Raw genomic sequence first — 13,782 nt, forward strand, 5'->3', positions numbered from 1 at the left:
GTGTCATTGAAGTCCATAAAACAACACAACACAATAAACTAATATTGAATAAATAATGAATGTTGTTCCAGCAGTTATTTAATGATACATGGTGTTATCATTTTGTGCTATTTCTAAGTTGGGATTCTCATTTTCTGTGAATTTAATGCTGTTCCGAGGGGTACAGATGACTTTGCATTATTGATATGAAGAGGAACAAGGTGACTGCTGGAGTCAGTTTTAGTGAAGCTTAATTGAGGCAATTGTAATTTCGATTACTTTGATACTTATTAATATCATATATATTTATATATATATATATATGTATATATATGATGAAAGTGTTTATATATGACACTAAAGGTGAAACATTGGAAAGAAAGTAATCTCTGTTATATGACTGAGTACATTAAAAGTGACAGGTACCAGATCATTAAATCAGATGAGAGTCATGAATTGCTATGGAGGAAATATGATTACACTATCTTGTCAAAATCACAACTTAAACAAAAACTGATAGCACACGTTCTATTTTTAGCAGAACTTCACAAATTCATTATACTGTATTGTTACCTTCTGGTTTGTTGCATTTTACAAAGAAACAACAAACCTTACTGAGTCGTTATGTAGGTTATTCTGTGGTTATTCCATTTGTAATAAAAAAGTCATTGCACTGCCCAATATTAGTGTATTGTCAAATTATATATATTGATATATCTTTCAGTGTATTTACATACTGTATAAGATTGGTTGTCATTTGATAAATAGACTGTTTCATAAAGTTCAATGTGTCTTACTTGAACTGTGAAGAAAGTAAAAAACACAATATTGAGAAACGAGTGTTTTGCAGTCCAGAAAACCATCTAAACACATTGAGAATATAATGCTATCTCAAGCTGTTTATAATAACACTAAGCACTTAGCAGATGGAATACAATAGTAATGTCCATGCATTAAAAGGTTTATTATGAGTAGGAATAGCAACACATTGACATCACAGACCGTGCCGCGACGCCAGGTTTTAATATATATATATATATCACATTCAGAGAGGGAGATGGGAGCAGATATGTTGATTCTTCTGAACTGCTTGGTGTAAACAGGCAATGACATGAAGAAAAGTATATTAAAAAAGACTAGCGTGTCTGCAGGACTGGCGTCTGATGCCTGTCAAATCATTAAAAAGGAGAGGTGTCGTTATCAATTGCAGTTGATCAGTGATAGTGGTGGCACATGGCAGTGATGGGGGTATGTCTTCCACAGGGGCACTCTAGGGGCCTTTTGTGAATTCATAAAGTGAGATAAAATCAGCTTCATATTTCTCCACCAAATCGCCTGATGAAAGCAGGCTGGGAGAGAGAATTACATGGCAGGAGTTTTGTCACTAACCCCATAGGCTTTATGGGTTGGGAATGGAATAGGTAATGAGAAAAGCCAAGCCGCAGGTTTGCTCTTTTTAATAAGTCATCATGCCACTATCTATGGTTACCTGCAGCGTGCCCACCAACATAGTAATATAAATACACTTCATTCAGTCTAACTGCAGGCCTATGAATGGTTATAATGTTACTAACACGTTTGAGCAACCAAGCAGTTAGCCCCCCTCTTCTCCACCACAGACACCATTACACAGACTTCTGTGATGTGAATCATCTGAACAAAGTCGACAGAATGAGACTGTACTCTGGTGTTCTCTCTTCTCCAGAAATGTGTGATCGCAATTAAGATAAGACTCTTAATCTTAAACACAAAATGAAAATTAGTGGAATCTGGGACATAATAATTACTTACAGAACTTGCAAGTAAAATGCTTCCCCTAGATCGCGCAAACACACGCACATGCACACGCACACACACAAACGCAGAAATTCTCAGGCGGGCAGCATGATAAAAAGCTAAATTGTCCTGTCTTCAGGATAATAAGAATGATACTTTGGCACCAGTATTTTATTCTCATCTCATAACTCATCAAACACATTTCCTACATCTCAGTGAGTCCTTTCTTCTTTTCCCTGGGTTTCATTCTCCCAGTAAACTCTGTATGTACAGAAATATTCCTGCCTGAAGGAAAATGGTTTTTAATGTGAGCGGATGATGAATGGCCAAACTGATTCCCTGGCAGGAGTTAAAGCTTTGTGAAGACACTTGGCACAGATTTGATGAAGGCAGTTAAAACAAAGAGAAAAAAAGAAAGAAAAATATCCCAAATAAAAACTTTAAGTGCTACCTCTGACAGTTCTGGTCATGTGCTCAGTATGTACAGCTGAGAAACACAGAACCGAGGCATGTTGTACATTTGACAGCAGAATGCAAACCCATTAAGCATCCATTGTAATTAGCTGTCTTTCGAAGTATCCACTATAGCATTATTACCATGGTTTAGCATTCTCAGCTTGAATGGTAACAATTTTACCATTCCATCTCCTAACATGGGCAGATCTGTTTTAACAGACAGGCGAGTCACATGCTCAGATCAGCCATCCTCACTCGGAGGGATCTTTGGAGCGTGTGGATTTTTAACATGGAAATTGGCTTTGAACCCCATCTGCACAGGTCGGCACATCTTTGGGTGAGGCACTGCTACTGCTGACAGGGAAAATGAACCATCAATTCCTTATAATGTGGCCTGATTATCATCCTACTTACCCCCTGCAAATTCAAACTTAGAGCATTTCACCACCATCTAGGAAATGACGTAACCTCAGAGAATCTGGTGTCCTGTGTCGATTTAAAAAAAATAATAAAACAAAAACCAATATCTCCAAGTTACCAATCTCAAACGAAAAAACATACATTTAACATATTGACAGGTCTGGAATGAGCTCTCCCTAAGAATATGCTGTTTTGAAGAGAAACAAATTCAAAATCCCATTCATCATTAGACATCTGGTACAATAACCAATATTTACAATACAGAAAATATTCTAAATCCTCAATTGAGTCCATTTGATGCACCTAGGGCTATTTCTTAGTCTATTGACACAAAAGAAAGCAAGGTAAGTTGATCACTAGACCAGTTTTTGTATTTCAAAGAAGGAAGTAAAGGACTAGGTAAAACTACAGCACTAAACAAAGTCAAAGTTAAAACATGGTTCCTACCTTGGTAGCCCTGTTGTGTTCACCAAGTTAGCTAGGATTTTTTATAAAGTTATCAAGGAAGAAAGAAGTCAAAAGAACAACAAAACTATTGAGAACTAGATTACATCAAACAGGACTCTGACGTAGAGCACAAATCGGACCAAAGAGCAAAGTTTCAATGTGTGTGATGTGAGTGTTCAGCAACTTTGGGATGGGGGGGGATCTGTAGATGTCCGATGTGGGATGTCTTTATTTGACAGGATTGGTTGAGTTATTTCTCGGGCAGGCCTGTCCAGCCCGCTGGTGTCCCTTTCCCCCGTTAAGGCAGCTGGGGCCTGACCCTGCAGATCTGCCCCTCAGAGCAGGGCTCCTTTCAGCCCCCTGTGGGGACCCTCCCTGTCCCCTCCCACCAGCAACATCCCATTCACTCCCAGAGATAACTTTATTCATCTTGTGCATCATTGTATCCAATTGAATGAGGGAACTATGCAGACACTCTAGTGAATTGAACTAGTGTGCGAGTGTGTGTCCGGGGGGGAGTGATGTCTTAATTTCGTTCATTTAAATTGGGCGAAGAAATCCGTTTGTGCCTTCGAACAGAACCAACTTTTCTCTCTCACTCTACTATAATCTCACACTGTGCCGAATTCTGCAATGCACTTCGTGTCCCTCACTCTTTTGTTTGCCAAGAATACAACTATTCTAAATTTCTTTAGAGACTTGTATTCCCCATATAAATGCTGTTTATTATTTCCATGTATCTAAAATGTAATACCTGTGGAATAACAACATCCAAGTCATATCATAACAAAAGCAAACATGCATGCATTTTTTGTCATTTGTCACACATGACTACATGAGACTTTATGTAAGAAGAATGGCAACCATGACTATCCCTTCTAGAGTTTCTGATGATGTTAGAATTTTGTTTAGCATATTTCCACATAGATTTCTCATCAGAGAGTGTTTCCACTTTCTGATGAAGTTCCTATCGCAGTATTTGATTTGACTGCTGAGCAGCTGGCAGGGACAGTGTGGCTGATTTTCACCTGCCTCCACCCTAGCAGTGGAGACCACCCTGCTCTTCTCTCATCATTCATATTCAAGCCAGGGCCTCTTGACAAGTCTGCTGATCTCACTCAATGTTTTGTAATATGGACAATACGTTTTTTTTTCTGTGGAGAAAAATGCTGAGGCCATCACACTTCTGGAGGCCTGCCTTGTGAGATTCAACTGAGGCAGAAGCAGTGGATTACTCCCCTCTGTGAGAGTCCTGCTTGGAGCAGAGCACGGCTCACCCAAAACCAAGTCAAACACTATCTAATGATGCACATAGAGAAAAGGTAACTGCCTCCTCAGTGTGTCTCCCTCATATTCTCTATATCAACACAACATCTGGCGCAGAGAGTAAAACAACATGTGCAGCGGAGAACTCAAAAATCCACTGCACTTCAGGTTGCAATAGATATTTTCTGATGGTTCTCAATCAAATTTTACTGTGATGTATGGAATGGTAGGCTTTATGTTAATGTCTTGTGAATTATTACACTGAACAAAAATATAAACACAAAATGTAAAGTGTTGGTCGTGTGTTTCATAAGCTGAAATAAAATATAAAAGATTCTGAATATATTTATATTGTCACATACACCAGATGGGTGCAGTGAAATGTTTTACGAGGTTAAGTGCCTTGCTCAAGGGCACATTGACAGCTTTTATTTTTCACCTTGTCTGCTCTGGTATTCAAACCAGTGACCTTTCAGTGCCGGCTGTATGCTCTAACCGCTAGGCTACCCGCCGCCCTTTAGAGTCTTTGGTAATCAATAATTTTCCTACTCATAATTCAAAATGATAAAGATTTGGCTTTAGATTTGGCACACAAAAAGCTTATTTCTCTCAATTTTGTGCCCAAATTTGTTTTACACCCTTGTTAGTGAGCATTTCTCCTTTGTCAAGATAATCCATCCACCTGACTGGTGTGGCATATTAAGAAGCTGATTAAACAGCATGAACATTACACAGGTGCACCTTGTGCTTGGGGACAATAAAAGGCCACTCTAAAATCTGCAGTTTTGTCACACAACACAATGCCACCGATGTCTCAAGTTTTGAGGGAGCATGCAATTGGCATGCAGCCTGCAGGAATGTCCACTAGAGCTGTTGCCAGATATTTTAATGTTAATTGCTCTACCATAAGATGCTGACCACATCGCTCGCATCACAAGTGTGAGCGTTGCAAAATAAATGTACACATACGTGTTATTCAATCATTGCACCCACACCGCTCGCTAGCATCAGTGAGCGTCTGCGTGGCCAGGTGCTGAAATAGAAATGGGTTATATTTGTGACGGTCAACACACTGAAAGTCCGGCGTCTCCCATCTCCTCATTGTTTTTTAGGAGCACATACCCACGTGGGTGATTGAATAATGAACTTAGGTCCACACTCTGGCAGGTTGTAGTAATGTTGTAAAGTTGGTTGCCAACCTCCATATAATGCCCAAAGACGAAAAAGAAGCCTTAAAGGAAGGAGGAGACAAATTTGTACCATTTTATCTGTGGATTAATTGTCGGAGTTGTGGACTTTATACATTTGAGGACTTTGTACAAAAGAACAACCCAATGTTTATATACCAGGACAAATTAGCTAGCAACAGCAAGCTAGCTAGCTAAATTGCCATAAATGATTAATGATTTTTGACCTGTCACCAAATTAACATATTTGGTTCAGAGTTTGTTGTGATATTTCAACCTGCGTGTCCTGATCACTTCTGTTGTGGGTGAACAAAATCAACGTACGTGTACGCGATGGCGCACGCACGCGTCCGGTTTGGTCAACATGTAAGTGTCATTCAACGTTGTTAAAGAGAATTTGGCAGTATGTCCAACCGGCCTCACAACGCAGACCACGTGTATGACGTTGTGTGGGCAAGTGGGTTGCTGATGTCAACGTTGTGAACAGAATGCACCATGGTGAACGTGGGGTTATGGTATGGGCAGGCATAAGCTATGGACAATGAACACAATTGCATTTTACGAGATCCTGAGACCCATTTATGCCAGCAGCATACCACCCTGCAGCCCACTGCTGGCTTGCTTCTGAAACTAAGCAGGGTTGGTCCTGGTCAGCCACTGGATGGGAGACCAGATGCTGCTGGAAGTGGTGTTGGAGGGCCAGTAGGAGGCACCCTTTCCTCTGGTCTAAAAGCCCCAGGGCAGTGATTGGGGACATTTCCTTGTGTAGGGTTCTGTCTTTTGGGTGGGATGTTAAATGGGTGTCCTGGCCCTCTGTGGTCACGAGAGATCCTATGGCACTTATCGTAAGAGTAGGGGTGTTAACCCCGGTGTCCTGGCTAAATTCCCAATCTGTTCCTCATACTATCATGGCCACCTAATCATCCCCAGCTTCCAATTGTCTCATTTGTCCCCCTCCGCTCCCCTGTAACTATTCCCCAGGTCGTTGCTGTAAATGAGAATGTGTTCTCAGTCAACTTACCTGGTTAAATAAGATAAAATAGAAATTGTTGTGCCATTCATCTGCTGCCATCACCTCATATTTCAGGATGATAATACACGGCTCCATGTTGCAATGATCTGTTACACAATTCCTGGAAGCCGTCCCAGTTCTTGCAGGGCCTGCATTCTCACCAGACATGTCACCCATTGAGCATGTTTGGGATGCTCTGGATCAACGTGTTCCAATTCATGCCAATATCCACAACTTTGCACAGCCGTTGAAAAGGAGTGGGAACACATTTCAAAGTGGCACAAAAACAGCCTGATCAATGAGCGAGATGTGTCGCACTGCATGAGGCAATTGGTGGTCACACCAGATACTGACTGGTTTTCAGATCCACGCCCATAACTTATTTTTTAAAGATATCTGTGATCAACATATCTGTATTCCCTGTTTTATGAAATCCATAGATTTGGGCCTAGTGAATTTATTTCAATTTACTGATTTCCTTATATGAACTGTAACTCAGTAGAATCTTTTAAATTGTTGCATGTTGCATTTATATTTATATTATATATTATATAAGTACAATATATTATCAAGTAGTGAGTAATATGTGTTATCTTTGTCAAATACAGCGAACATAGTAAAGACCATAGTAAAGACCATCTATTTGGTTGATTTGTGTGTTTATTTAATTACAAAAAAGGGATACTTGACATTATCATTGGCATAAAACACCACAGCAAAAGACAATGTATGACGTGGAAGTGGAATTAGCTACACTGCTGCCTTTACTCCGGACCAAATTAAAATCAGTCAGTCACTGTTTGGGAAGAGGAATCAGCAGAAACTCTAGGTGATAGTAGATTTTAGATTTTTCATATACCAGTTTAAATGTTTGTGTAGTAACCATTGGTAACATCCTTTTGCGGGGATTTGGGATATCTACAAGAGAGAAGTTTATACATTAACGCTGTAGTTGCAAAACACTGTTGATATTCTAATGATTATTGTGCAAAATCTGGGATAAGCTTCAGTGTGAGAGCCCTTCTAAGTGCCTACAACTATTGCTAATTCCCCTCTCCATTGTGGACTGCACAAAGGCCTTAATCCCATTTCACTTCTGCAGAAAGCTGGGACTATTTTCCCTCTCATAAACCAACAACACTCCCCCTGGCTGGAGCTGAGAGGCTCTAAGAAAGGGGCCAGTGTGTGTATACTTCAAGGCTTTTTTGTGTTACTTGGCCGGTGCTCTGCATAAACTTTTAAGTGGTCCCAGTAGGCCTCAAACACCTTTCGTCAGAAAAATAAGCCATCATAGACTGTAAAAAAGGAAACCAAACACTCTCTTAACCTAGACAATCCAAAATAAAATATATGAAGGCTTATAGAACTGAAATTGAGTTTGGAATGTAAAGAGTTAACTTGTCTTCTTCTTTTCTGGCGGTGAATTCATGCACTAGTAGGGGAACTTTCATTCTGTTGAAAAGCAGAGCTATTTCTATGCATTGTAAATCCTTTAATACATTATTTATAACTTGGTGGTCCACTATCAAAGCAACTGAAGTAGGACAGGATTCAATCCCCCTGCTTTGTAGTTTGGCAGAGGCTTGCAAGAGAAAAATACGACTCTCTCTTTACTTATTTAGACATCATATTTTCCTTTGTTATTAGCACAATTCTATTCTCCCTAAACTTTCCCATGTGTGGTTTACTTCCAACAGGGAATAGTTTCAAGGCCATTTCTCATCTAACTGGCATGACTTAAAATGTGTTTTATTGGGAATGTTAATACTGTGTAGAAGTTAGATCATTATTGTCATTGAAATTTTAAAAAAGCTAATATTGCCTTTTTTTTATCTCCAAGGACAGCCTCTTGATTTTCTCAAATGTTCTGTGATTTTAATCAAAGCCATACCTTGACGATGAATTATACTTCAACAGAACAATACACCCCCCCCAATAGCTGAAACACTCAACGTTGTATTTTTTATTTCAGTTTGGTGATAACAATAGCAGCAGAAGCTCTTTGGCAGATAGATAGGAGGTCTCTTATGTGGCTAGGGAATTGAAAAAGCTCCCTGGTCTGGTTCTGAGATTATTCAATATAGAGCTATGCCACGCTGTGACAAACCCATCCTTTAATAAGTAAGTGATGGCTTTATTCAGTGGCTGTGTCATGTGGTGCATGTGAACATACACCAGCATGTGGCCTGTGTTCCTTCATGTTACAGGTGTGTGAATCGGGGGTCCACTTTTCTTAAAAAGAAGGGGCGTATTGTTCAGTAAACAGAGATCAGCTGGAATCTGACAATTGTTGGATTAGCTTTCTTCTTCTAATAGCCTTGTTAGCGTTCCTGTCAATCAGACCTCCAGAATTCCAGTTCACATTTCACTTCGCAGTATACCACAGTGATATGAAAGATTAAACAATGTTATCTCTTTATTTATAAAGTAGTTCTGACACAGTTAAACCGTGACAGTTGGGGCTTTTGGTGGCAGTACAACTTTTATATTTCATATAATAATAATAATACATGGGATTTAAAGTGCATTTTAAGAAACCAAAGGACACTGTACAGCAAGAGAATAAAAAAACAAGGATAAAACAATAGAATTCTTAAACTGCTCCATGCCCCCCTTTGTTCTGCTCTTGTGTGCCCTTTGTTTTATTCAAGTGCTAAAATGTTTCTCCACTAGCTTATTGAATGCCAAGAGTCATTGGAAGGATATACTCTCTCCACACATTTCATATAAGGGCCACTACTCTGAATGACATATTTTCAACTCCTATATTGTAGATACAGGTAACTGCCCAAATACTTTGTATCCCTCATTTACTCCAGTCTGTCCATTATTTTGGTAGTTACCTGCATATATAGCAATCAGAATGGACAAATCCCAAAGTATTCCCTGAGATTACATTTATGCATCTACATTTAATTTATTTCTAAACATTTAATAAATTGGTGGAAAAATAAATTGTGCCCATCCTTACAGAGCAATCGGTCTACTCTTGCCATAGGATCTGTATTGGCTTGGCTCGGTCTGTCCAGATTGTGAATATAACTTTCCTAGTTCTCTCAAAGGTAAACGTTCTTTGCTATGAAAAAAATTATAATCTACCAATTAACCGGAAATGTCTGGTACAGCATAACATTTTTAAAGCAGGACATATTTGTACTTCATTATCCCGAAAGGTCAAACAGAGCATTTATTATATATATTTGTATTGTTCGTTTGTTAAAGTGGTTTTGCATTATCAAACAGCCATGTATGGTTGAACAACAAAAATGGTTGAATCTCCAACATCCATTTCAACTCCACTAGTGTAACCAACACTTATCCCATCTACTCCCCAATAACAACTTTACATTTCAATTCAGTTTTATTATACAATAATGCTACAGTGTGTGACGGCAATATACTTACATTGGATTTCTGATTGACATGCAACCACAGTTCTCTATTATAAATGAAATCAAGTAGCCTCTAACAAGTCATTTCAGAGCGGGAACTGTTGAGTTTAAATCAATTACCTTGTCTAATTGCTGGTACAAATCATAAAAGCACTAAATTGAAAAACAGTTATAGAGTGAGTGAAATAAATTATGATGTAGATGATCACAGATTATAATTGACCGCGTTCACCTCCATATTTAGTTTAGATATAAATTGAATTAAGCAAATGTGTCTTCCACCAAAGAGGTAGATTAGTTAGTTATTGGCTTCATAGTCATATCTACACTGAATAAAAAATATAAATGCAACATGTAAAGTGTTGGTCCCATGTTTCATGAGCTGAAATAAAAGATCCCCAAAATGTTTCATACGCACAAAAAGCTTATTGATGCACACATTGGTTTACATCCCTGTTAGTGAGCATTTCTCCTTTGCCAAGATAATCCATCCACCTGACAGGTGTGGCATATCAAGAAGCTGATGAAACAGCATGCTAATTACACAGGTGCACCTTGTGCTGGGGGGCAATAAAAGGCCACTCTAAATTCTGCAGTTTTGTCACACAACACAATTCCACAGATGTCACAAGTTTTGAGGTAGCGTGCAATTTCCATGCTGACTGCAGGAATGTCCACCAGAACTGCTTCCAGATAATTGAATGTTAATTTCTCTAAAATAAGCCGCCTCCAATGTTGTTTTAGAGAATTTGGCAGTACATCCATATGGATTCAGAATCTCAGACCACGTGTATGGCGTCATGTAGACGAGCGGTTTGGTGAAGTCAATGTTGTGAACAGAGTACCCCATGGTGGAGGTGGGGTTATGGCATGGGCAGGCACAAGCTGTGGACAACGAACGCAATTGCCTTTTATCGATGGCAATTTGAATACACAGAGATACCATGACGAGATCATGAGGCCCATTGTGAGGCGATTTTTTTTAGGGAGTCTGTGACCAACAGATGCACATCAGTGTTCCCTGTCATGTAAAATCCATAGATTATGGACTAATGAATTTATTTCAATGGATTGATTTCCTTATATGAGCTGTAACTCAGTAAAATCTTTGAAAATGTTGCACGTTGTGTTTCTATTTTTGTTCAGTATATCTGTAAAGTAGATGGATCTCTTATGTAAGACTATAAAGACAGTAAAAGGCTAATGGCATTTGCTGAACAATTCCCTATCTCTATACAGTCAAAAGACAATATTGATAAACCTTCAATGTTAGAACTCTACTACTCCACTGGATACTACTACAGTAAGGTAACATTGTTTATTTTCTGCCCATTCCTTTCAGTTATGATTCCATTCATCCACTCATTACAATTTTGTACTGACACTCCACAGTCTGTTCAATGTAATAAAGGAAACACAGTAGCCTGCTCTGAGAAGGGTTGAGGAGAGCATTGATACTGTAGTATAAGGGTCTTTCTACATTTGATTGATTCCCTCGAGAGCCTGCAAAAATTGCACAGTATCTGTGATAACATGGTTCATCAGTCACCTGGTCTCCTCTTAAGCACTGGGATACACTGAGGTCCTCTGGATCATCCCCACATGACTTTGTCTCTTAATTTCAATTCCACAACCCTGTCAGCCCATATCCACACCATTATCCACACATCTTCTTCACTCAACTACAGAATGACTATAGCAAGGTGATACATTTGAGGTGTTTTATCTTCCTACAGTATATTCAGTTTGCGTATTCTTTCGCTGCCTTTGGAATTCACACAATTGAACACAATGGCACATAGTTCTTCGATTCTGTTCAACTTAAAACTTAACCAACAAAATATTGTTGCACATTCTTATTTATTTATGGAAATGTGGCACATTCAGGCTTGGGAATGAAATGCAATACAAAAGAATTGCTAAGCCCCAGTAACTTCTTACATTTATTAAGGTGTTAACTAGTGTGATAAGTTGTAACACCCAGGTGGCCATTCAAATGGTTATCTTATCAGGTGTTCACTCTAGGAGGAATTAAGCTGGTGGTCTGGCTTAGAACTTATTCATCCCGGAGTTTAATTAATATTAAAGGAGTGGCAGGTACAATAGCCCCCAATAGCCCATTGCATTTGAATTCTTAACCCCAGCAACCCTCATTTGGAACGCCTAGCGTATCTCTATGCTCCACCAGCCTAATCTGAGGAGAGTCGGTGTGACCAGGTGAAAAGTGGTGTTAATTCCATATTGGAGGTGGGCATGTGTTGAGAGCAGCAGAGACAGGTAGAGCATGCCATGGGAGTCAGCTCGTGACCTGACAGCGATTACCAGGCAGGGTGTTAATTGGGAAGGTGCGCCAGCCCATTGGTGTTGGGTGTCCCATAGCAGAAACCATTGTACTTTGTATTTTGTATTTATTAAGGATCCCCATTAGCTGCTGCCAAGGCAGAGGCTACACTTCCTGGGATACAAACAAATTAAAGCAAAAATAAAACAGTACGTATAACATTATTACACCACTACATATCTACCATACACCATTTAGAATACCATCATACATACAGTTGAAGTCGGAAGTTTACATACACCTTAGCCAAATACATTTAAACTCAGTTTTTCACAGTTTTTGACATTTAATCGAAGTAAAATTCCCTGTCTTAGGTCAGTTAGGCTCACCACTTTATTTTAAGAATGTGAAATGTCAGAATAATAGTAGAGAAAATTATTTATTTATTTCATTACATTCCTGGTGGGTCAGAAGTTGACATACACTCAATAAGTATTTGATAGCATTGCCTTTTTCAATTGTTTAACTTTGGTCAAACATTTCGGGTAGCTTTCCACAATAAGTTGAGTAAATTTTGGCCCATTCCTCCTGACAGGGCTGGTGTAACATAGTCAGGTTTGTAGGCCTCCTTTCTCGCACACGCATTTTCAGTTCTGCCCACAGATTTTCTATAGGATTGAGGTCAGGGCTTATGATGGCCACTTCAATATCTTGACTTTGTTGTCCTTAAGCCATTTCGCCACAATTTTGGAAGTATGTTTGGGGTCAAGGTCCATTTGGAAGACCCATTTGCGACCAAGCTTTAACTTCCTGAATGATGTCTTGAGATGTTGCTTCAATATATCCACATAATTTCCCTCCCTCATCATGACATCTATTTTGTGAAGTGCACCAGCCCTCCTGCAGCAAAGCACCCCCACAACATGATGCTGCCACCCCCATGCTTTTACGGTTGGGATGGTGTTCTTCGGCTTGCAAGCCTCCCCATTTTTCCTCCAAATATAACAATGGTAATTATGGCCAAACAGTTCAATTTTTGTTTCATCAGACCAGAGGACATTTCCCCCAAAAGTATGATCTTTGTTCCCATGTGCAGATGCAAACTGTAGTCTGGCTTTTTTATAGCGGCTTTTGAGCAGTGACTTCTTACTCACTAAGCGGCCTTGCAGGTTATTTCGATATAGGACTTATTTTACTGCGGATATACTGTAGATACTTTTGTACCTGTTTCCTCCAGAATCTTCACAAGGTCCTTTGCTGTTGTTCTGGGATTGATTTGCACTTTTCCCACCAAAGTACGTTCATCTCCAGGAGACATAACGTGTCTCCTTCCTGAGGGGTATGTCGGTTGCGTGGTCCCATGGTGTTTATACTTGTGTACTATTGTTTATACAGATGAACGTGGTACCTTCAGGCATTTGGAAATTGCTCCCAAGGATGGACCAGACTTGTGGAGGTCTACCATTTCTTTTCTGAGGTCTTGGCTGATATCTTTTGATTTTCCCATTATGCCAAGCAAAGAGGCACTGAATTCGAAGGTAGGCCTTGAAATACATCCACAAGTAC

Source organism: Oncorhynchus nerka, linkage group LG9a (assembly GCF_034236695.1).
Source record: "Oncorhynchus nerka isolate Pitt River linkage group LG9a, Oner_Uvic_2.0, whole genome shotgun sequence".
NCBI lineage: Eukaryota > Metazoa > Chordata > Actinopteri > Salmoniformes > Salmonidae > Oncorhynchus > Oncorhynchus nerka.